Source organism: Phalacrocorax aristotelis, chromosome Z, assembly GCF_949628215.1.
Source record: "Phalacrocorax aristotelis chromosome Z, bGulAri2.1, whole genome shotgun sequence".
NCBI lineage: Eukaryota > Metazoa > Chordata > Aves > Suliformes > Phalacrocoracidae > Phalacrocorax > Phalacrocorax aristotelis.
Genome location: NC_134311.1, coordinates 10325331 through 10348009, shown reverse-complemented (window position 1 = coordinate 10348009; position 22679 = coordinate 10325331).

Genomic DNA, 22679 nt, shown 5'->3' with positions numbered 1-22679 from the left:
TAATGCCCTTGGAGACACTTAGATTCTTGTTTAAAGGAAGATAAAAGGTACATGCAGTGTCCTGATGCAATAAAAATGAAGGAGGATAGTGACTGAATGAGGTTGGTGACCATACACTGAAGTTTTCTAAAGAGCAACAGGGAACATTGTTACCCTGTGAGCAAACTTACTCCTCCATTCCTTCCAAACAAAAAACTGCTGCTTGTACCACTTGAAGGAAAGAACCCACACTATTTGTGTTCTGCCTCCTTTTCTTCTACTCCCTTGTCTTCTCCTGCACTTCCCCAAAATACAATGAAATATTTGCAATGTAATTCAACCTGTCACGATTTGTTTCCTGGAATATGTATACCTGGTCAAGGGGAAATTCATATTGTAGCGGGTCATCATTGGTAATTTGTGGGCAAGGAAGGACCTCGCATGGAGCGCAAGAAGGCCGAGCTGCAGAAGGGGTTGAACTGGCTGGAAGCAGGAATGCCAGAGACAGGGAGGTCTGTAGGGAGTGAAGTTTCCCTCGGTGATGAGACAAGAAATGCCGCAGTGTTGTCTTGCAGCAATCGATCAGTCGTGGAAGGCGAGTGCTCAGGGGCCACCTTTGGGCAGCAGAGCTGGGCTGGGGGATGGACCCAACGCTGGGCTGAGGTGCCCCGTGCTGACGCTCACGGGCTTGGCACCAGTGCAAATGTACAGAAGGAAATGATGTGTATCACACCTTTGCAGACTCCTGTAGAACTGCTCAGGGCAGTAGGAGTCTGTCCAATGTCTTGTACATTAAAGCTTTTATATTTAAGCACCAATGTGTGCTTAATTCCCCGACACCAGCATTCTCCTTTTTCTATGCTTCCTCACCTACCATTTTGTTAAAGTGTGACACATGATAGCTGCAGAAAATAAACAGGCAGGATTTAAGGCAGCTACAAGCATGCATGAGAAGATGTATTAAAACACAGAGAAGATGTTAAGAGATCGTCTAAATATTGATCTTCCAGGTTGAGCCCATAAAGAGTTGCAGTAGTAGTTAGGATTTTTCCTTACTTTTTCCCAGTCACTGATGACAGACCATGGTTATTAGACCCCTCAGGCAACTGGTAGATATTTAAAAGCTGAATATCTGCCCATAGAATCATAGAATCATAGAAGCTATCCTTCTGGAAGCTGTAGTTTTCTTGTTAGTGGTTGCAGGTACTGCATTCGTTTGAGAGGTAGTTGTGAGAGAAGGACTGACAAGCTTATTTAATACACTTTCAGCTAACAACTTGCTAAGACCATGGACTTGTCAGAAGAGACTGGTGTAGGTTTAGGCACTGTATTTTGTGTCTTTCTGAAATAACAAATAATTACTTCTCTTTTTTTGACAGTTGTTTTATAGATTTTGGAGAAGCTGGATTAAAAACCCTAATGAATATATTTTCCTATAATGATGGGCCCAAGCATGTTTTCTTTGCTGGTCCTTAAGCACACAAATTGACTTCAAATGGGAACACAATAAGTAAATTTTAGGGACAGCTTATGGTTCTTTGTTATTTAATGCTGAACATTGTCTTCTGTTGATGGTTTTCTTCCCATCTTTGCATTCTGCATGAGGTGACATGGAAACATGATCAGTACTTTGGAGGTTTATATTGAAGTTGTTCTGCCTATTAAAAGGATCTGTTCTGCACAGAAAGGAATTAGCATTCTTACGGTGTGAAGAGTTTGGAAATAGGTTATTCATGGTGCTGGCTTACCTTGCTGAAGCTGCATATCTGGGAAGATCAGAAAAATGTGTTCCCAAGATTTTGTGAGAGTAGAAACAATTTGTTCTGTCCACAGAAAATCAAACTATTAATAACTGTTAATATTAAATGCTAAATCTTACATTTATTGGAAGTGAAAGCATTACAAAAAATCAGGATGTAATCAAGGAAATAAAGGTTTAGGTGAGAAGAAGGTGTGTTCATGGTTTGTAACAGCCTAATTAATAGTGATAATTGCATTACACTTTTACTGTATCTGTCATTTCAGCATTTTGTTGTGTTTTTTTCTGGGGTAGTTACATATGATTGTCTCTGTTTTGCATTTAGGGAAACTCATCTTTAGAAAAATTGCCTTGTGAAATTACCTGTTTGTATGCATGAGACCTTCTGCAAGGCTGTAGAGTATCTGACCTGTCATGCAGTAGGAAAAGCACAACAATGGTGGGTGCTGCTAAAGGAAGGATGATGTCACATCCCTCTCTCTGTTCCTCCTAAAGCACTTTTGTTGAGTGATTGCAGCTTGACAATGGCTTTATCAGGGTGAGAAGCCAAGTGCCCCAAGTTTTGGGAATCTCACCTTCAGTAGCTACAGCTCATTCAGCCTAAGCCTTAAGGAATCCCAGAATCCCAGGCTGGAAGGGACCTCAATGATCATCTAGTCCAACCTTTCTGGGAAGAGCACAGTCTAGACAAGATGGCCCAGCACCCTGTCCAGACAACTCTTGAAGGTGTCCAATGTGGCCGAGTCAACCACTTCCCTGGGGAGATTATTCCAATGGTGACTGTCCTCACTGTGAAAAATTTCCCTCTCGAGTCCAATCGGAATCTCCCCAAAAGCAACTTGTGTCCATTCCCCCTTGTCCTCTCCATGGGACTCCGTGTTAAAAGGGAGTCTCCATCTTCTTTGTAGCTGCCCCGTAAGTACTGGTACATGGTGATGAGATCCCCTCTGAGCCTGCTTTTCTCAAGGCTGAACAAAAAGGAAGGCCATATAAAGGAAAGATGTGCAAATCTACTTTAAAGGGGAAGCTTAATTTCAGGGAGTGTTCTGTAATATCACTATGCTTTATTTCTGAAGCTTTTAATTTATATGTAAGTTATTGATTACTAGAAAGTTTTAGAAGACACCATATGATAGGAATGAAAAAAACAAATGATAGGTAGCTGAAAGGCATAAGAAGAAGGGAAGAAGTAATGAAGACAATTGGTATAAGTCATATTTCTTTTCTGGAGAATAAGCCATACAATACAGAGAGCCTTTCACTTCTTCATTATTGATTCAAATATAATGTTAATTCATTGCCCTTGTTTAGTTTCTACTGGGCAGAGTGCCATCTCGGAAAGGCAAGCCCTCAAATTGCATCGGCTCTTTCCTTAATCAGATGTCTTAGCTATAATGTTCCAAAAATTGTCAGTGGGCATACAGTTTAGTAAGTACCCTCAAGATCTTCCATCATTTGTATTTTTGTGGATCAGTGAAAGGAAAACCTGGCCCTTTGCTGTTGTGAACAGTGACCTGCCGTTTGTCAAATACAGTAGGTTAAAAACAGAACTCAGGTGTTTGGCAATGCATATGTTGCAGTCTCTCTTACTGACTGATTAGTCAGTTGTTAAGTTTAAATTTGGATTGAGATTTATGTACTGCTGCAAAAAAATACGGAAATTGAATAGAAAGATGATCTGGTGGCTCAGAAACCAGTCTGTAAATAAAAAAAAATTTAAAAAATTGTGGGTTTTGCCACAGATCATCAATATGACCTGGCACTTATGTGATGCATTTCTCCCAAATGTTCTATTATTAGTTAAAAACCTTCAGTAATGAAGCGCTACTTACTTATTGCTATATTGCAAAATAATGTTGTTGCACAAATGTCGGATCTGCTGTATCAGAATGAAATTTTGCATTTCATGCAAGAATGCAAGCATAGGAGTCGTTATCTTCCATGGGTGTCAAAGAAGGTTGGCCTAACTCTTCTTGAAAGTGAACAGCTTCACTACCCTGGGTAGTGGTGGTCATTTGGGGGAAGGCATTATTGCATCAATTTACTGGAGGAAAGTACTTTTTGGTGTGAGCTGAGAAGTCAGAGTGATTTTAATGAAGAAAAAGAAAAAAGTTAAAGTTCCTTCAAGAACTCCAATACTAGTACACAGAAAGACAAAATGTAGAAATAGCAAGGAAACATAACAGAGTTTTTCCAGGATCTGTTTAATTGGACTTTGGTTTGCATTCAATGAAGTTATCAAAATTAATTTTATGAATACTTCTCTAACGGTGTCTATAAATCTCAAATGCACATTTCCCTGCCTTAATATATTTACATTTCTTTTATATCTCAGTCTAATACCTGTGCTTAATGCTTATTTGGATGTGATTAAAACTTCTCCATAATTGTCTTTATTCTGTATTTCTGAAGAGTACTTAAATTTAATTTCTTCTTAATCTACTTTTTGTTCAGCTGTTACTGCATATACATAACTATGTGCAAAAAAATGGCACTAGGGAAGAACAAGTATGTCTCTACTAGCAGATCTACCTTAGCAATGACCCGGAGGGCCTTTTTTCTAAACAGCTGCAGATGGAAACTACTTGTGTAGCACTTCTGCTCTTCTGATTTTTGATTATCAAATATTCTGCATATGTCAGTGGGCATCAGAAAAGCTGTATTAACTAAACAGTGGAAATCCTTAGTTTGTGGCCTGTGTGAAAGGCAGTGGTGGATGAGTTATAAAATAGGAGCAAGAAAGCAAGAAACTAAAGGTAACCGCAGTGGTCCTGTAATTGGAAGGCAAGATCTCACTGAAGAACCCTCATTTCAGGTTTAATTCAGACCTGCATTCAGTAGATAAAGATGAATGTGAATTTTAAATTATACTTAATCTTCATTAAAGTAATTATCTTTCTTAATGAAGTATTTGCTAGGTGGTGGCTGTGCAATGGAGTATGAAACCTTAAGTGAATAGAATAAATTTCATTTTTTCAGCCTGTTTTTTCCGTCCATTAATAAACAAGGCAGAGAAAATATATTTTTTGGAGTAATGAGATGTGCTCATAGATCTTTTAAGATTGATATCACCTGAAATAAGGAAGACAGACATGGTTTTGTGTCCTTATCCCCGGTCATTTTGATCCAAGCAGACTGTTTCAACCTTTCTTCCCATACCTTATTTTATTAGGTAATTTTTTTTTTCCCCAGATGTCAAGTAAACCACATTCCAGATATATTTCACACCTAAATGAGTGGACTAATGAAATGGTGTTTATAAGGGAAGGTGTATTTTATCTAGGCACTCTGGACTATTAATCACAAGAATATGAATTAAGCTCTGACATGCTTATTTTCTGTAATATGTATGAAAATTGCTTATTTACTTCCATGGAGTTACAATGAAAAGAAGCAGACTGGTTCTAAATGACAATGTACTGTAGTGTGAAGCAATTAACTCACTTATATGTTTCCTTCAGTCGGGTTTATTTTCTATTAACTGTACAAACTCATAGACAGGACAAAATAAACCTGGGCTGGTGAGCACCTCAGCCAGGAGCAGTAGAAAATAAACACTCTCATAATAATGAAAAGGAAATCTGGATGGAGTAGGTGGATCAAGGGAGAATAAAACTGTCTGAGGAATATGTGATTGTAAGAGGGACTGAGATTGAAATTTGAAGATTTTAATGTGTTGGGCTCATGACTTTCTCTGTGGAGATTCCCAAGTCGAACAGTCCTATACTCTCAAAAACTATTCAGATTTTGCTCTAGTTATCAGGTTGTCTTGCTGCCTTTGACAGTGCAGGTACTAGACCCTCTTTTTATCTTTTTTTCTCTCCCCCTTTGCCCCCTTGAATGAATACTGATATGCTCTAAGATAGCTGACCATCTCCTAATGCAATGTTTTATCAGCCTGCCTACAGTTAAATTCTGAGCTTGAGTAAGATCTCTAGACACATAACATGATGGTGAGGTTGGATAAGGAACGAAGTATCAAATGTAGTCATATAATCACCAAATTTAGTGTGCATTTTTGTAACTGAGAAAAATCAGGACGATTTTAAGGCTTTTCGAAGTCAAAACAACCTTCCTGCCCCCTGCATATCCCATTGGCAACTCCCATGATACTTGTCATGTTGTGAATTAGGCCTGCAGACTCAGATCAATGTTCTTTACAATTTTTAAGGCCTTGAACATGTTAATTCGTTTGCCTTTTATGTCCAGAACTACTGAAATTGATATAACTACTGTGCAACAAGAAAGAAAAAAGGATTCTCCCAGCAAATGACATAGGAGCTAGTGGCAAGTGTCCTTATGTTTACATTTATGTTTTTATTTATTTGTCTGTTTCTCAATCTGTTCATCTACATAAGGTATAAATTCAGAGGAAACAACAGCACTGGGCAGGAGTGTGATGTGTTAAAACACAATTTTATTATGGATAATTACACTGCTTTTAATAGTGTCTCTGCAATTTTTTTTCTTGCAAAGGTAAGGAGGAGGAAGGACAGGCTTGTATAATGTCATCTTTTTGCCTCCTGATGCAGTTTTTTCACCTGTAAAATAAAAATAAAAAAACTAATTAGAACAAACTAATTACCTGACAACTTATGCCTTTCCTACCTGACTGATAGTAAGATTTTTCTTAAGTCTTTGAGTTTTCTTTTAATTCTCTCGGTACTCACATCAGTCTGAATGGCTGCACTCACCTGCATTTATTTAATGAAATTCTGATAACAGAAAGTAAAATGCTGAGAATATAAGTATTTGGAATCTTAAGATCTTGGTAGGACAGTAATTAACAAGGAAAAAAAATGGCAAGTAATGGTCCTAGAAAGGAAGCTCTGCCATGTATGAGAATTTTAAAAGCTTTCAGGCATCTTTCAAGTACTGCTTAGAATAATGTTAGGAAAAAAAAAAAAACACAACCCAAACAATCACAAAAAGGTCATCAAATTTAGTTACTTTTCATTAAGCTTAATTGCCTTATTTACTTGAAGACACTAACGTTCTTGCCCTTAAAGTAAAAACCCAAGATGAGGGCGTTTTGTGTAAATATTCTGGAGATACCAGTAATATTTTCTGGAGGACTTTGGGATTGTCTACCAAATTCTTGAGAGAGAATTTGTAGGAGCTTGATTTTGAGGCCAATGAATGGTGACAGAATTGTTTACATAGAACTTAATTCCTCCATTTTTCAGTTTGTGTATTATTTCTTTGAAGTAATTGAACTTATTTTGAAATGAAGGTTTTACCTTATCCTTTCAGGCTTTTTGAAAATTTGAGGATTTTTTAATCCTTATCTTGCTTTTGCCTCTCATTAGAGATGATTTTTAGGAGCTGCAAGGTGACTTGTGTCCGTATGCTGGTGAAGATATGTTTCCAGCTGGTGTAAGACAGTCACGTACTAGTGAATCTGAAGCCAGTACAGCCAGCTAGGACTTTGCCAGCAGTGGATACTGGTTCTCCTTGAGACAGTGACATGAAAAAACATTTATGATAAATGAAAAGGATAATTTTAAAAATTAATTTGTATTTGTCATAAGGTGCCATGGGGACCGTCTGTGTGCAAAATATGGAAGATGCAGTCTCTGCTGTAATGGACAGCTCTGCTTGTGAGCAGATGGAAGGAAGAGACATGGCAAGATCTTTGAAGAATGGATTTTCTTTCTTGATACTGGGCTCAAGCAAAGTGCATCCATCTGAAACTGGTTAGGCTTTGGCTTTAACACAATCTGGAAAAGATAGGGAGAGATCTATATCCTTATCGTCTCGTGCAGGTAATATGAGTTATATACATGCAGATGAAAGAATGTGCAGAAATAAAAGTAAAGAAAAAATATTATAAAGACAGTAACTTGTACTGTAAAGGAAGGAAACAGAATTTTCTGTGTGAAGAACCTACCTGTCCAACTAAATTTGTGATGAGCCAAGGGAACATGGACTTGCTGAATTTTAGAGGTGCAAGGTAGGTTTTAAATGCCTTTGACTGGAGAAATTATGAAAAGTCAGTCAAATGATTTGATTTCCAGAGAGAATTTCGCTTGGGGACACAAATGACATTCATGGGAACCTGAGAATATATAATCATTATTAGATTGTTGATGAAATTTCTTATCAGCTGATAAAAAAATTCAAATGTTCTGGTCTGTAGTTTTAATTTAAAGAAGTAAAATCATTTAAAGAACTTTTTAAATATGCTCACAGAAAGAGTCTGCGAGAGGATCAGTTGAAAGGAGTTGACTTCTGTACTTGATACACAGCTTGCTGCTGATGGTTTGATTTTTCTAAACAACACTTACGGCATTTTCAGGTGTCATTGGTGCATTTCACCTACTCTTTTTGCATATGGATAACTTAAGAGCTAGCACAATTAATGGTACCCGGAATAGTCGTCACTGTGTAAATACTATTAAATACTTTTTTTCAGTGTTGTTTTTTTCTTTGTGTATTACCTGTGTATCACTTGGATGCTGGAAGCTTTATACAAGACAGCTCCACAATGCCTGGTTAAATATAATCTTATCCCAAGCTGCAATACAGAAGAAATATTTCTCCAAACCATGAGATTTCCAAGACAACCGTCAAAATCAGACTATTAAAATATTAAAAGTACCTTCATTATCTGTCTGTCAAGAACAGATACCCGATTCTGTCATAGCTGAAAAGGAATTTCTTCTTCTTCACAGCCCCTTTGATCTCTCTGGATGGGAAAATTGAAGGTGCAAATAGCTCTTGAAACCCTTTGGGAACTGGATTGCTGCACTTGAGCCCCCGTCAGAAAGTCATCTGTGTTCACAGCTTTCTTCACACCTTTTGAGGAAAGGATGAATATGAATAGAGGGTGGTTGGAGTAGCACCTAATGTTATGGTATCTGCCAAAGAACCTGGAACAAGATCTGGGCTATGCCATCTCTCAGTTTTACCCGCACAGAGAAATCTCTAGAGTGGAAACCAGAAGTAGCTTTGGGGCACCTTTGCCATGTCCACAGCCATGAATGAGGTCACTGAGCTGCCCAGAACTGGGGTGTGCTTCAAAGCACATCTTGCCCATCTCTTCCTTTGTAACTACTCAGACACTATGGCTACGGTTGTACTACTTTCTAACAACTGTGAAAGCACTCAAAATATTGAAAGCAATCATGTTAGAGGACAAAAAAGAGAGAGGAAAAGACTATTTTGAAAGTAATACGAGGGAAAGGAAAATGCAAGTTCTGGGGAGATATTTTCATTTTTCCTTTTTTCCAAGGGCAAGCTCTTTAATGTAGCCTATCATTTGTGCAGCAGGTGGCATATAGCAGGTAGTGTTTTTAGAGAAGATCACATTAAACAAATGAGAAGTAAAAGTGCAAGAGCGATCATGATATTTCCCCTTTCTGTTCCCTAACAATGAACAGAGAATACAGGAAAACAGAAAGAGGAAACAGAAAAAAAAAATGTTGTCAGTTGTTCCAGTCACAGTCATGTGATTCTGAGCCTATTTAAGCGGTGCCTGCTCTTGGCCCAATAGGGTTTGGTTTGTAGAATGCCTAGAGCAGGGAGACCCCTCAGACATTTTAAGGCTTTCCTCAGTAGAAACATTTAATAATAATATAGTACTACTCCATTCTTGGTTTGCTACGAAGAAAGGTGGGTTTGTCCTAGAGGATGCAGTCAACACACTTAAAATTTATAGTCCAAGTTATCATTTATTTTGGCAAACCTGCAGTAATTTTCACTGAAGATAAAATGTTCTGTATTTTTACCTGTGGTGCTAACTGATAAAAAAATTGGAAGGGAGGTGGGTATTTTGGCATTGTTGTTATTGCTAGTATTTTTAATGCCACAAACTAGTAGAATGATGTTTGTGAGCATTTTAAGGTACCAATTGTATTGAGATCGAATATTAATATTTTCAAAATCAGTGGGAGTTAAAACCTTTTGAGAAATCCTCAGCCATCTGTAGGCATCAGGGATATCCTCTGTTTTTTATGTGATGGTGTATATTGAAGAACACTGATATGATTGATGCATTTTCCTTCTTTGGGACTTCCACTTGGCTATATGTCAAGCTGCACCCTACCAGCAACAAAGCAAGGGAGATTAAAAAATACCCAGAACTAAAATTTATGGAGAGAAAGCCTATAAGTGTTAGATATTTCAGACTTTGCATAGACTACTTTCTGCAACGGTATGAAACTGCACAGAGGTAAGTACTAAACAAAAGTGGTTTGTTTTGTTGATACAATAGCGGTCAGCATTTGTGATGTATCTGTGTGATCTGTATAAAGAAAGAATAAGCCAATTTATTTGGAATGTAAGACTTTGACCTACAAATAAATTGCTTCCTATTGGTGGGGCAACTATAATTGTCAATGTGCGCCCTTAACTTGTGGTAGTAAAAAAAGAAAAGATAGAGAGAAGGGTGCTGAGAGAAGAGTGAAAAAACGAAATGGCATAAAATTGAAAGAATTTTATTTAGCTTATAGTCTTCGATAGCTGTGATAGTGATACATATTCTGGAAAGTATACGACAACCGTCCTAAGAACATGCCTTCTTTTCTCCTGCAATCTCTCACTTGTTCATTGTGTTTTCTTTCTATGAATTCCCAATTCTGTTTTTGTTTTTTTTTCCCGGTGAGAGAGGGAGCTGGGAAGCTACAGTTGTCAATGAGGGGAAGATTATTTTCCCATTCACCCAAGGATTTAATCCAAAATGGCCAATCAAGCAGTGTTCATAACAAGAAAGTAAGATCCTAAAAGAGGCTACTGCTAAAGCCGGGAAAGAGTGGTGTAGCTCCAAAGTACTTCTCAATTGCAGCTTGGGAGAATGGAAAAAGAATAGTTAGTAACAGAATTTCCTCCTCCTGTTTAAGGCACAGGTGAAACCTTGGGTGCTTGAAGGGCCTGGCATGGCCTGAATGTCCCCTGCAGAGGGGAGGGGACCATAACAGACTTCTTGCACAGAGCCACTTCATGAGCTGTTGCCAAGATGCCAGAAGCCTGGCTGTGGGATCAACAGCATGAGGATGGCAGGTGACTCCTTCTGTGCAACCCCCAGCCTGATACAGTTGTCTTCTTTTACACTTCTCTGGTAACAGGTTCATATTCAATCAAATTACGATATCTAACCCTTCCTGTTTTCTGTAGTTTTTGGGTTTTTTTTAGTAGAATCTCACACATGATTATGTGAACGGAGAGTCTAAGGCTCCAGTTACAGTCAGAAACAAAATATCTCTAAGAATTCTAGAAGTTTAATTATGACAAGTTTTAGTTTTCGTTAAGTTTAACTTTGCTGAAGGCTTTTTTTTCCTACAATTAAAACCTGATGACTGCTAGTTGTTCTCCCTTTAAATTTGCCTTTGAATACAGTCTTGAAGTTCTTAAAGGTGTTATTATAACCCAATACTATTTGTTCAGGCACAGAGGTCTTCTGCTAAGCCATGTGCCAGAAGTTTACAAATGTTACTATCCTTTGAGCAATTTTTACACCTTTCTAAGCTCTCTATTACTGTGACCTCTTAAGTATTGAGTTTTTTAGTTATATAGTTGAATTGTAGTTGCAACACACATGAGAAAGGAACTGTAGTAAATGTAGATGTCAGCTAGTTCTATTAATTATCTGCATCTGGCAAATGGTGGAGGGTATCCCACCTTCCTGATCTACAGATAGTCTCTGCAGCATTAGCGGTATGGTGGGCTGGAGTCAAAAACATATGTGGCTGAAAAATCTTCCATTTTTTAGAGCTATGCTACCTCTGCCTCATGCAGTCACCTGTCTCTCCTAACATTTTTCAAATGCTGGGAAGTTAATTTTGTTTATTCCTTAGCTTGCATGCGGGCAGCTGATGAACTTGCAAAGCCAAATCTCGGGGTTCCCTGTGTAGGCCCATTAGCTTCTTTTCATCATGATTAATTACCTCTGGAGGCGGCAATATAGAGATTTAACAGTTCTTAGTCACATAGGGATGGTTTGACAGCTAAGAGACTGCAGAGTGATTAGAAGTTACTGTTGGAAGCTCAGTGAATTCCTGAGATATGAGCTTTTTTTCTGGCTACTGTCCTTCAAAAGGGCACTGATGGGCCTTGTTTCTTGTCCCACAAAGCCATTTAGATGCCTGTGAGACCATAAATGTTTATACTCAGCAATGTCCAGCCAGGTGTTTTGGTGTTTTAAATAAAGGGTTGTCACTGCTAAGAGAAAGTAAAAAGGGAGACTGTTGAGCTGTTTGGGTACTTCCAAAAGAAATCACCTATTAAACTAGGCTGGAAGAAGAAAATGTGGGCAAATGTACAGGGTATTTTTTATTATTTTAAGAAGAATACCAGCACTTTACACTCTTTCTTTGTGTTACAAGCCCAACTTCAGTTAGATTAGATTTTCCTTAATACCACCTTGAAAAAGTACAGGGTTTTTTTGTTGCAGATTTTTGAAATGTACTATTTTCACTGAGTTTCATATGAAACCAGTTGGTACAAGCTTGCAAGATGTTTTGTTGTCGGGGGGGAAGCATTTCATGGAAACAGATTAGGAATCTGTGAGTGAGCACGGTCTTCTAAAAACTGCATTTGGCAACACAGAATATAACTATTTTATCTTATAAAGAGCTCTCCTCTAAGACTAACATAGTCTAATTTATGCTAACGTCATATGAAGTCAGAGTGATAAACTAAAAATGAACAGTGTTAGGGTCCAATTGTGTTCTCATAACTAATACTGAGAACCTTTTGTTCCTTTATTGTTTCCAGATTAGAAAAAACAAAGAGATTAATTTCAAATCGGTTAGTCATCAGTGGACAACAGAGTGACAGAAATTGGATCTTTTTAACATATCTTTTTACTTTATCCATGCAAACCTCTCAGTTGTCCATGAGAGGGTGAATGTCCCGATCAAAATGTTACCTGAATGTGTGTTGAATACTATGGACACATTGCCATCAGGAATTCTATGGCCACCTGAGCAATGCTGCCTTGAAACATCCAGTGGAATAAAGACACTTACAGACACACAGACACTATTAAAATTTTAGCCTTCTTTTCTTCCCCTCCCTCATGAACCAAAAGATTTTATGCATGTCTTCCAGCAATTGAGATAAGGTATTTCCTAGACTTTCCTTTAAAAATGTTTTGTATTGTTTATATTGTAGAGTTTAATAAAGTGTACTTCCTGGTATTTCTTCCTCCCATCCTGTTCTGCCTCAGCTGCTTCAGTGGAGCAGATCAGGTGACACTGTTTTTTCAGCAGCTGGCCATTAATGTAATAGTTGCTACTGCTACCTGCTTTGCATTTTTCAGAGAGTTATGGTCTGAGTCCACCTGACACTGTTTCAAAAAACAACACAGAAAACTAATGCTTCCTGTGGTATGCATTGAGGAAATGAAGTAAAGGAAATGACAACTAAAAATTCAAGGGCAGTTCTGTTTATAATCTTTGGATCAGAAGAATTTTTTCTTTCTTTTAATCTGTAATATATTTCCATTTAGTATAGTGAGATTATTTCTACTTGTTTTTTTATTCTACCCGGTTTTTAAAGTAAGGATAATAAAACATGGTGTTTGCCTTCTCAAGATTGGTTTTTAATTTTATGTGCATCAGTCCTTCTTTTGTCTTTGAGTAAACAATTCTAATTATTATTAACTTCGTAAATGCAGCTCTAAACAAGCTATTTAAACTTTTTGTCTCTCAGGCAATATAAAAGATTAGAAATGTAATGCCACCTGGGATGGGAATGTGTTACATTTCCATGCAAGTGCCTTTTGTATGTTTTATGCCATATGATATCATTTAATGTGGTTGCTCATAATCCCATGTCATGTGATACAAAGCCTGTGTCTTTATAGGTTGGTGTATTTCATTAGCTTTTATTTTTTTAACTGAGCCTGGCTCAGAATATACAGTTTTGACCACACTATTTTCTTGTGTATTTAACTTTTTTTGTTTAGAAGGTAACATAAAATTTTCTAACTTTCTGGGCTGTTCTGTGTACCAGACAACAAAAACCAAAGCTGGATATTGTATATTAGGTATGAACATGGAATATTAGGCAAAAGGCATTTTGTTGGGGCTTATTATTTCATCAGTCCATTGTGAAATGAATCTATCAAAAGATTGGGGCATGTACCACTAGGCAATGAAGGCATTAGGACTGAGTGAAGGCCTCTCTAGAAAGCCAGGTCTAGTGTGCGTCCTTAAAATCATACTTCATTCTATGATAAAAATAGATTTTTTTCTAATAGCCAGCACTGTTTCCTTGGGGTGTTCCCTGCAGTTAAACCCATTATGGGTAACTGTGAGAGTAACACTGTTATAGATAGACCTTGATCTATAAAGGAAAGCCATTCTCATGTTTTCAGTTACTGCCTCCACTCACTTTACAGTTGATGTAGAAAAACAGCTTCTTCAAGAGTAATCTGACTTAATGTGGACATTGCTGTAGGATGAAATATGCTTTAAAACAGCCAGTTTCTTTTTGCTGCCTACAAAAGAAGTCTTGTCAACTGGTTCAGATGCAGACTTCTGTATTTTAGACACTGAAGTTTGGACAGACAAGTCCTACGAACCCTGTCTTATGTGAGTGGTCCCAGGGATGCTGGTAGGCAGCTGCTTCCATGAGCAAGAGCTTTGTGATGAAGTCTGACTGTCCATTTTTCTTACTCACCAAGCAGAGCTTTGAATTGAATTCTGGGATTCTGGAGATATGTTGGACAATTGATGAAGCAGCAGTTTAAGTACTACTAGTATTACCTGACAGGTCACACTGTTCTGGAAAATGAGAGCTCCAAGCCTAAGGGACATACGTATGTTCAATGTCCAGCTAACTTTCTGTAATATTTAAATACTCTCTGATGTTGTAGTAAGGTGACTCGGTCTCCTACCTTGGTATTGTGAGTTTACCTATGTAACAGTAGAAGGAAATAGTGGGCTGGTTTTGTGAGTATTTGAAGAAAACAGGTTCTTTCTGTGACAAAAAGAACTGTGCATGAAGAAATGGTGGACTAAATCTAGTCAATTGCCACAGATAACAAAGTAAGTCTTGTTATGAAAGAACATTATGAACATTGTGAATGACGTGCTGAGGAAGGGAAAAGGTGCATTTAGTGGGTTGCCTGCAAGTGAGCATATGCTCAGTATCAAAAAGGACACAGTTCATGCAGTATACCAATAAATGGAAACACTAACACTTGGTAAATGCGCAAACGTGAGAATTGTGCAGCTATACATATATTTATTTTAGAAAGACAGCACTGTGTATTGTAGAGCTTGAAGGTTCACATGCTGAGGAATTCCATGTAGTATCCATGAGTCTGATCTAAAATTGACTGAGAAATCTGGGTGAGACTGCCTGCATATGAGTAAGAGTGTCTGACGATTGAAGAGCCAGAAAATCTGTTGTGCCATTTGTAACACATTTAATACATTAACTTGATTTTATTTTAAAGCTAGTATTTTTTCCAACATGAGTTCTGTATGACAGTGTATATTTTGATGACAGAAAAATTGGCCATCAGGGAAACCTTTGTTCCGCCATTTTAACATCCTTGGAAAGAGTTAAGATTTGTGGAAAATAAAAGTTTGTGGAAAAGTTAAGAAAACTGGAAAAGATTTTGTCTCCTTTAGATTATTAAGTGATGTCTGTCATTTTCCTTACCAGTGGAGGCTCACCTGGAAAAGAAGACCCTTAGGAAGAGGTTGCTTACATCAGTCGCTCCCCATTTGGACTGAACAGAGTACAGAGTCAAGAATATAAACGTCTCTTCTGCCAGTGGCATTCGGTGAGAGTAAAAAATGTGATGTGTTATTAAAAAGGGCAGTATTGTAGCTGAGTTGATAGTATCTGTTACATCTCGGGGACTGGCAGAAGAGCAAAGTTGTTGACTGCTTTCTGTAGTCACTCGCTGATCTTTGTGTTGTGTGTTGGGGCCGTTTCCTGCATTAAACTAAGGTCTGCATTTGTCATACATGCATGAGGGATTGAAGACAAAGCAGCTCGGTGGTGTTTTTGCCACACTAAGCCACCACAGACGCAATGGGTGCTTGTAACAGGAACCTGATGCAGAGATACAAAAAACTGAAAAATCCATGTATTATTCAGGACAGAGAATTGCTGCAGGCTCTTGGCAATAAATTGAGCAATTAAGTGATTATTTTCTAATGTAGCACAGAGAGAACTACGTGAGGTTGTCTTCCTTCCAAACATCTTCTTAATCATCTGCTGCCTTATCCTAGAAAATAAGTGCATATGATGCCTCTGACAGGGCTGTCATCATTTCAAATGCTTCCAGAAAATACACTGCAGATCTTTGCTTTTCCTTCCTGCTATATTTGTGTATCCTTATGAGTAATATTTATTCAGAACTCTGCTTAGACTTGAAGTTTCATCTTGAAGAAACCCCCATTAGAAAGGCAAGATAATCATAATCATCCTGGACACTCTGTGTCTTAATTTCCTTTTATTTTCTCTTTGCTCACTTACAGGAAAAAAAAAAAACAAACCAAAAAACCAACAACAACCTTAGACAGCACAGAACCCAAGACATATTCCTCTGCTTACTCCATTCTCCTTCACCTACTTTCACTGTATCAATTCCTCATTTTCAAAGTCAGAAGAGCTTTCCCTGCAGCTAGGTACTGTTCCATCAGATATCACACTGCATTTTCCTGTGTCTCACCCTTATGTTGTTATGTTTAGGCGATAACTTCTGAACAATGAAGCAAACAACAGAAACTATATTTCCCAGATTTTCATATTATATCAGGAGAAGATATTGAGAATTTCCTTTAGATCTCTTTTTAAAAAAAATAATTTCCTAATTGAGATTTTGAGTCCCTGTTTTTCAAGAATCAGGACAATTCTTCCTCTTACTCAGTCACATTCTCCTATGTCATTATTGGTATGCTTTTGCTTTTGCTAAAAAGATTTTATTCAACGTCTTTCTGGTCTGGCAAAAAAAAACTCTGGGAGGAGAGTAAGTATGCCATGTTCTCCCTAGTATTCACAACATCTGCTAACCCAAGATTTTGAGTTGTAAGCCTTGATTTCACAAGAATTAATAAGTGATCTTCCCACAGTAAGACCTGGCAATGCAAATATATCTCAATAAGGAGCAGCCATACAATCCCACTTCTGTCAATTTAGCCAGTGTACATGATAGGAAATTTGCCAACCTTATGCTTTTGAACTGCTGTTATATTAGCTGCAACAGAGCAAGCAAAACATGACCTGGCAAAAAACCCTAGATCTGTGGCCGATAGAGAGAAAGTGAAACAGGTATGCAAAGACTGGAGTAGTTTTACAAATCCCACCTGTATTCATGCAGGACTTCTGAAAGCGTTTCTGAAGACAGACTGGCAGTGGCTGCGGTTGGGGCCAGGCAAAGGTGATGAGGGGACAGTTAAGTCTACAAGGTACCCACTGGACTCCAAGCAAGCAGAATATCAGTTGTGGGTAGCTGCAGATGGAGAAACCTGGTGAGTATTTGAGTCAGTATCATCACAGCTCATGGAGGTAGAATGCCACGACTTGGCAGCGTTCTGATGCTCTCTGTAATCTGACTCGGTGTGCCACCTCTGTCAGTAGGAATAGCAATTGTAGAAATCCTAGATTTCATAAGAATTCTCTTGATTTGTTTGTGAGTGGCACCACAGGCCACCCAGGGAGGATGGTTAATACTGAAGTAGTGTATTTTTTAAAATAAATATGTCATCTATTTTTGCCCAGTCCAACTTAAAACAGAACAGATAGTTTCTCACATATAAATTTCCTTACTTAAGTTGCCATGTGAAGTTGAGGGTGAAATTAAGAACATTTTGGCAATTATGCAATATAAACACAAATGTATCTGAGAGATAAATACAATTTATTTCTAAAGTGGGTTAATGGAATAATGACCCCTTTTTGTGGATATCAATTATGCTGTGGCTAAAAGTCAATTTAATAGTAATTATACAGAAACTAATGGAGTTACTTTAGGTAAATCTGGAATCTTGTGTGAAACCTTCCCCTTCATTATTGCAGCCTTAATGTATTATTTTTTATCTATATAATGATATTCATTACATGTAAAGCTTTCATTTCAGTGATGAATGTCTCATACAAATTTTCAAAATAGGCTAAAAAATGCAGAGAAGGTTAAAGTTAAAAATAAATATATGTCTTCATATTTTTATTTTTCTCATAATTTTCCCTATTTCATGCATTTCTGTTTGTCATTTAGTTATGAGCAAAATTAATATTTCAACTTCTGGAAAAGAAACGGTTATCTAACTCACACTTGTGCTTTTTTCCCCCTCTTTTTTCTTATCAGTATTAAGCTGTGGGAATTGTATCATAAATTGCAGAACTATAATATTTGGCATGGGCCACTGAAGGCAGTTAATTTTAGAGAAACTTCTTAAGCTCCATTTAAGGAGCAATCATTGATTAGGATAGGCTGATCCTGAATATAAGAAAATGCAACATTTCTGTGTTATTAATGAAATACTGTTGCTTGAAAATCATAGAATTGTGGCAATTAAATTGTCTTCTGTGGAAATACCTGAGTGTTCCAGAAACTTCAGACAGTTTTAAATGTGTAATTTGTAGTTGTGAAGATGGTTGGGATGAATCTGGGGACCATCCCTCAAGAGGCTGTGGAATATCCCCGCTCTGGGCTGTTCCTCTCTCCTTTGCAGCACTGCTCCTGTGGCACTCCTTGAATTCCCTACCTTTACAGGTGCAGATCTAGTCCTCTCAAGACATTACACCAGTTAAGTTTTTAGGCTTTTGTAAGGTATAGCTTCAGCCTGGATATCCCCGCTGGGCAACGCTGTGAAGGACAACAAAAAAGGCTTTTTAAAATACGTTAACAGTACAAGGAGAATCAGAGGTAATATTGGTCTGTTACATGATGAGGTTGGTCACTTCACAAATAGGGATGTAGACAAAGCAGAGACTTTTAATGCCTTTTTTATCTCTGCCTTCAACACCGATCATGGGCCCTGGGGTGCCAAGAGCCCTGTATTGGAGGGTCATGAGGGGGGATGATGAGCTCTCAGCCCACTCTGAACTTGTTCAAGACTTGTTGCTCCAGCTGGATGTATGTAGATCTATGGCCTGACTGAACTGATCCTGGGTACTGAAACAGCTGGCTGAGATCATTACAGGACCTTATTCCATTATTTTTTCAATGGTCTTGGGAGTCTGGAGATGTCCCAGTATCAACTGGAAGTTGGCAAATATTGTCCCAATGTTCAGGAAGGAAGACCTTTGTAATTACAGACCTGTCAGTCTCACTTCAGTGCCTGGTAAAATTATGGACATGGTTATCCTGGGAGTTACTGAAAAACACTTGAGAGACAATGCAGTCATTGGTCATAACCAGCATGGAATCACAAAGGAAAGTCCTGCTTAACTAGCATAATTTCCTTCTATGACAAGGTCATCCATCCAGTTGACCAAGGGAAGCCGGTAGATGTTTTTTGGGGGGGATTTTAGCAATGCTTATGATACTGTCTCTCATGGTATTCTTCTGACAACACACAACTAGACAAGTTCTTAAGATATTGGGTGACTACAGACCTGTCTAACCTCAGTACTCGGAAAAATTATAAAGATGATACTAGGTACTATAGAAAGGCATTTAAAGAACAATACAATCATCAGGCAGAGCCAACATGGGTTCACAAAGGGAAAGTCCTGTTTAACTATTTCGATGTCCTTCTACAATAAGGTCACCTGCCTCATGGATGAAGGGAAGGTGGTTGTTGTAGTTTTTTTTCTGATTTTTGTAAGGCTTTTGATGCTGCCCCTCACAGCATCCTTCTGGACAAGTTGTCCAACTGTGAGATGAGCAGGTACACAGTGCACTGGGTAAAGAACTGGCTGAAGGGTAGTGCTCAAAAGGTTGTAGTGAATGAGGCTACACCTGGTTGGTGACTGGTCACCAGTGGTGTTCCTCAGTTCTTGAGCTGTTTCTGTTCAATATTTTTATAAAACGATCTGGATGCAGGATTGAATGCACCATTAGCAAGTTTGCTGACAATCCCAAACTGGGAGGTGCTGTTGAGCCTCTTGAGGAATGAGATGCCTTGCAGAGGGATCTAGATAGATTGGAGCATTGCACAATCATAAATGGCATGATATTTAACCAGTCCAAGTGCCAAATTCTGCACCTGGAATGGCATAACACCAAGCACAAGTATAAATTGGGAGCAGGGTGGCTGGAGAGGAGCCCTGCAGAAAGGGGTCTGGGGTTCTGGGGGTGCTGGTCAACAGCAGGCTCAGTATGAGTCGGCAGTGTGCCCTGGCATCCAAGAAGGCAAACTGCTCCCTGGGGAGCATCAAACACAGCATAACCAGCCGGTCAAACGAGGTGATTATCCCGCTGTATTCAGTGTTGGTGTGGCCTCACACTGAGTGCTGTGTGAAGTTGTGGGCCCCATGATTTAAGAATAACATGAAGGTACCAGAATGCATCCAGAGGAGGAAAACAAAGCTGGTGAAAGAGCTGCAAGGAATGTCCTGTGTGCCCTGGCATCTAGAAGGACCAACCATGTCCTGGGGTGCACCAAGCACAGCACAACTAGCTGGTTGAGGGAGGTGATTGTCCCACTCTACACTGCACTGATGCGGCCCCACCTCAACTCCTGTGTGCAGTTTTGGACACCTCAATAGGAGAAGGACATAACACTAATAAAGTGTGTCCAGAGGATGGCGACCAAGATGGTCAAATGTCTCAAGGGCAAGACTTATGAGGAGCAGCTGAGGTCACTTGGTTTGTTCACCGTGGAGAAGAGAAGGCTGAGGGGTGCCCTCATCGCAGCCTACGCCTTCCTCAAGGGGGGCAGCTGAGGGAGCGGTGCTGGTCTCCTCTCTCTGGTGACCAGCGATAGGACACGAGGAAATGGAAAGAAGCTGCATCAGGGCAAACTCAGACTGGACATTAGGAAAAGGTCCTCACTGAGAGGGTGGCCAAACACTGGAACAGGCTCTCCAGGGAAGTGGTCACAGCACCAACCCTATCAGAGTTCAAGTTGTGTCTGGATTATGCTTTTAGTCTAATGGTTTAGTTTTAGGCAGTCCTGTGAGAAGCAGGGAGTTGGACTTGGTGGTCCTTATTTGTCCCTTCCAACCTGAGATGTTCTGTGATTCTATGATTTTATGTTGACACTGGAGCACAGAAAGTGAGGAATGTATTTTCCTTACTTTTACTCAGTTCTCATGCCCTGATTTGTTTATCAAGAAATGCCAAAAGAATTATTTCTTGGGGATTTCAGGTAAAGGTGAGGGGAATGCTACTGAGCCAGCAGTTGCCTCTTCTATTTCACGCAAGTGAGATTTGCTCCATTAGGTCCTCAGCCAGCATAAAAGCTTATAAATCATCTGTAGCCCAACCTGAAGAATAGTGAGATTTGTTTTACGCTATGTGGGTTAGTACTGTGGCCATGGTTGTCTGCTGTTATACTGAGGATATTTGACTTTTGAAATACCACAGTACAAAGGTCCTGTTCATGTTTTTAAACCCAGACTAATGAGGTTTGCTGATTGTGGAGTGGTGGAACTCGGTATTCAATTTATTAGTTCACCAAGCAAGCATGAGCAGCAAATTGGACCAAAAAGAAGGCAACAAAATTAAATTGGACAGCAGGCATTACCTTACTGCTCTGATTTGGCACTGGGCAGTGTGCTCGCAGACATTCTCCTTGCTAAAGGGGAAAAAAATTTCAGTTTCACAATGTCCCTGACTTAGTGGGGAGGCCATAGGATACTGTATTTGGCATCCTAATGAAAGGGGGAAAAAGCAGGAGGAATACTGTGTCATACACTACTATTTATACAAATAAATGCCATTGCATTCAGAGAAAAGTCAAGCTACATGAAGCACTGAGATTTGATAAACATTTTGAAATTAGCTTTTTTCTTGCATTTACCAGCTGCTGTCAGAGATAAGCAGACCTCAGACAGATGTTTTGCTATTCACCTAAACCAAAGCCAAATCAAACTGAAGGATGTAGCTTGGTTGGCTTCATTTGAGTGACAAGCAACTTTGTTATAAATATGAAATGGTGTAACGAAGATGAACTTCATATTCTAATAGAACATTGATTATAGAGAACCACAGCATTTCCATGTAATTTCCTGACTGACATTTCATGTTGCTTCTAGTTTGCTTTCTAGTTGGCAAAATGCACTGGGGAGGTCCTGCTGTGGATGAAGCAGCTCTAGAAATACTGATAATTGGAAATGGAGATAAACCCCATTAGTCCAAATACTCCTCCTTTCTTTAAACCAGTGCTCTCTGTTATATTTAATTCTTCTTGTGTCCCCAGCTGTAGCTTTGGAGATTGTACAGGAATTTGGGTGGGGATTGTCCTCAGTCCTTCAGTAGGGCATGGGATGGACCCAAAGTATCCAGGCTGTCTGCCTCTGGCAGGCAAATGAGCTGCATTTTAACCAGGGAGGATAAGGACATAGAAAGGTGGTTTTTGTGATCATGCGGAAATGGTTAATTTGCTTTGAGATGTGCAGGTTGCATCTGAGAGAAAGAAGGCATTAAGAAGGTGCAGAGATGGACAGACCATGGGTTTGCTTGCCAGCACACTGAATAAAAGTCTGTAGAAGCTACAGAGGAACAACTCTCAGGAAATGAGGCTTTTATTTATTTATTTATTTTTAACTTCAAAAGCTGGACAGTTCCTTTAAAAAGTGTAGCTATTTTTATTTTCCTGTTATGAAAACAGACTACATTTTTTTAGGACAGAAGCAGAGGAGGAGCTAGGAATGCTGACATGTTCTGGACAGACAAAAAGGCAGGACTGTGTACTTCATTGCCAGCTTCACACTATTCTGTTAACAGCTGCCTAGATCCAGGACTCTTCCTCTGTAAAACTTCTCAGGGTACAGAACCTGCAATTTTGTATACCAAATACTTGGAACATTTATTTTCCTACCATGTCTTTCTCTATGTTGAATTATATCTACACCTAGTTATACTGTT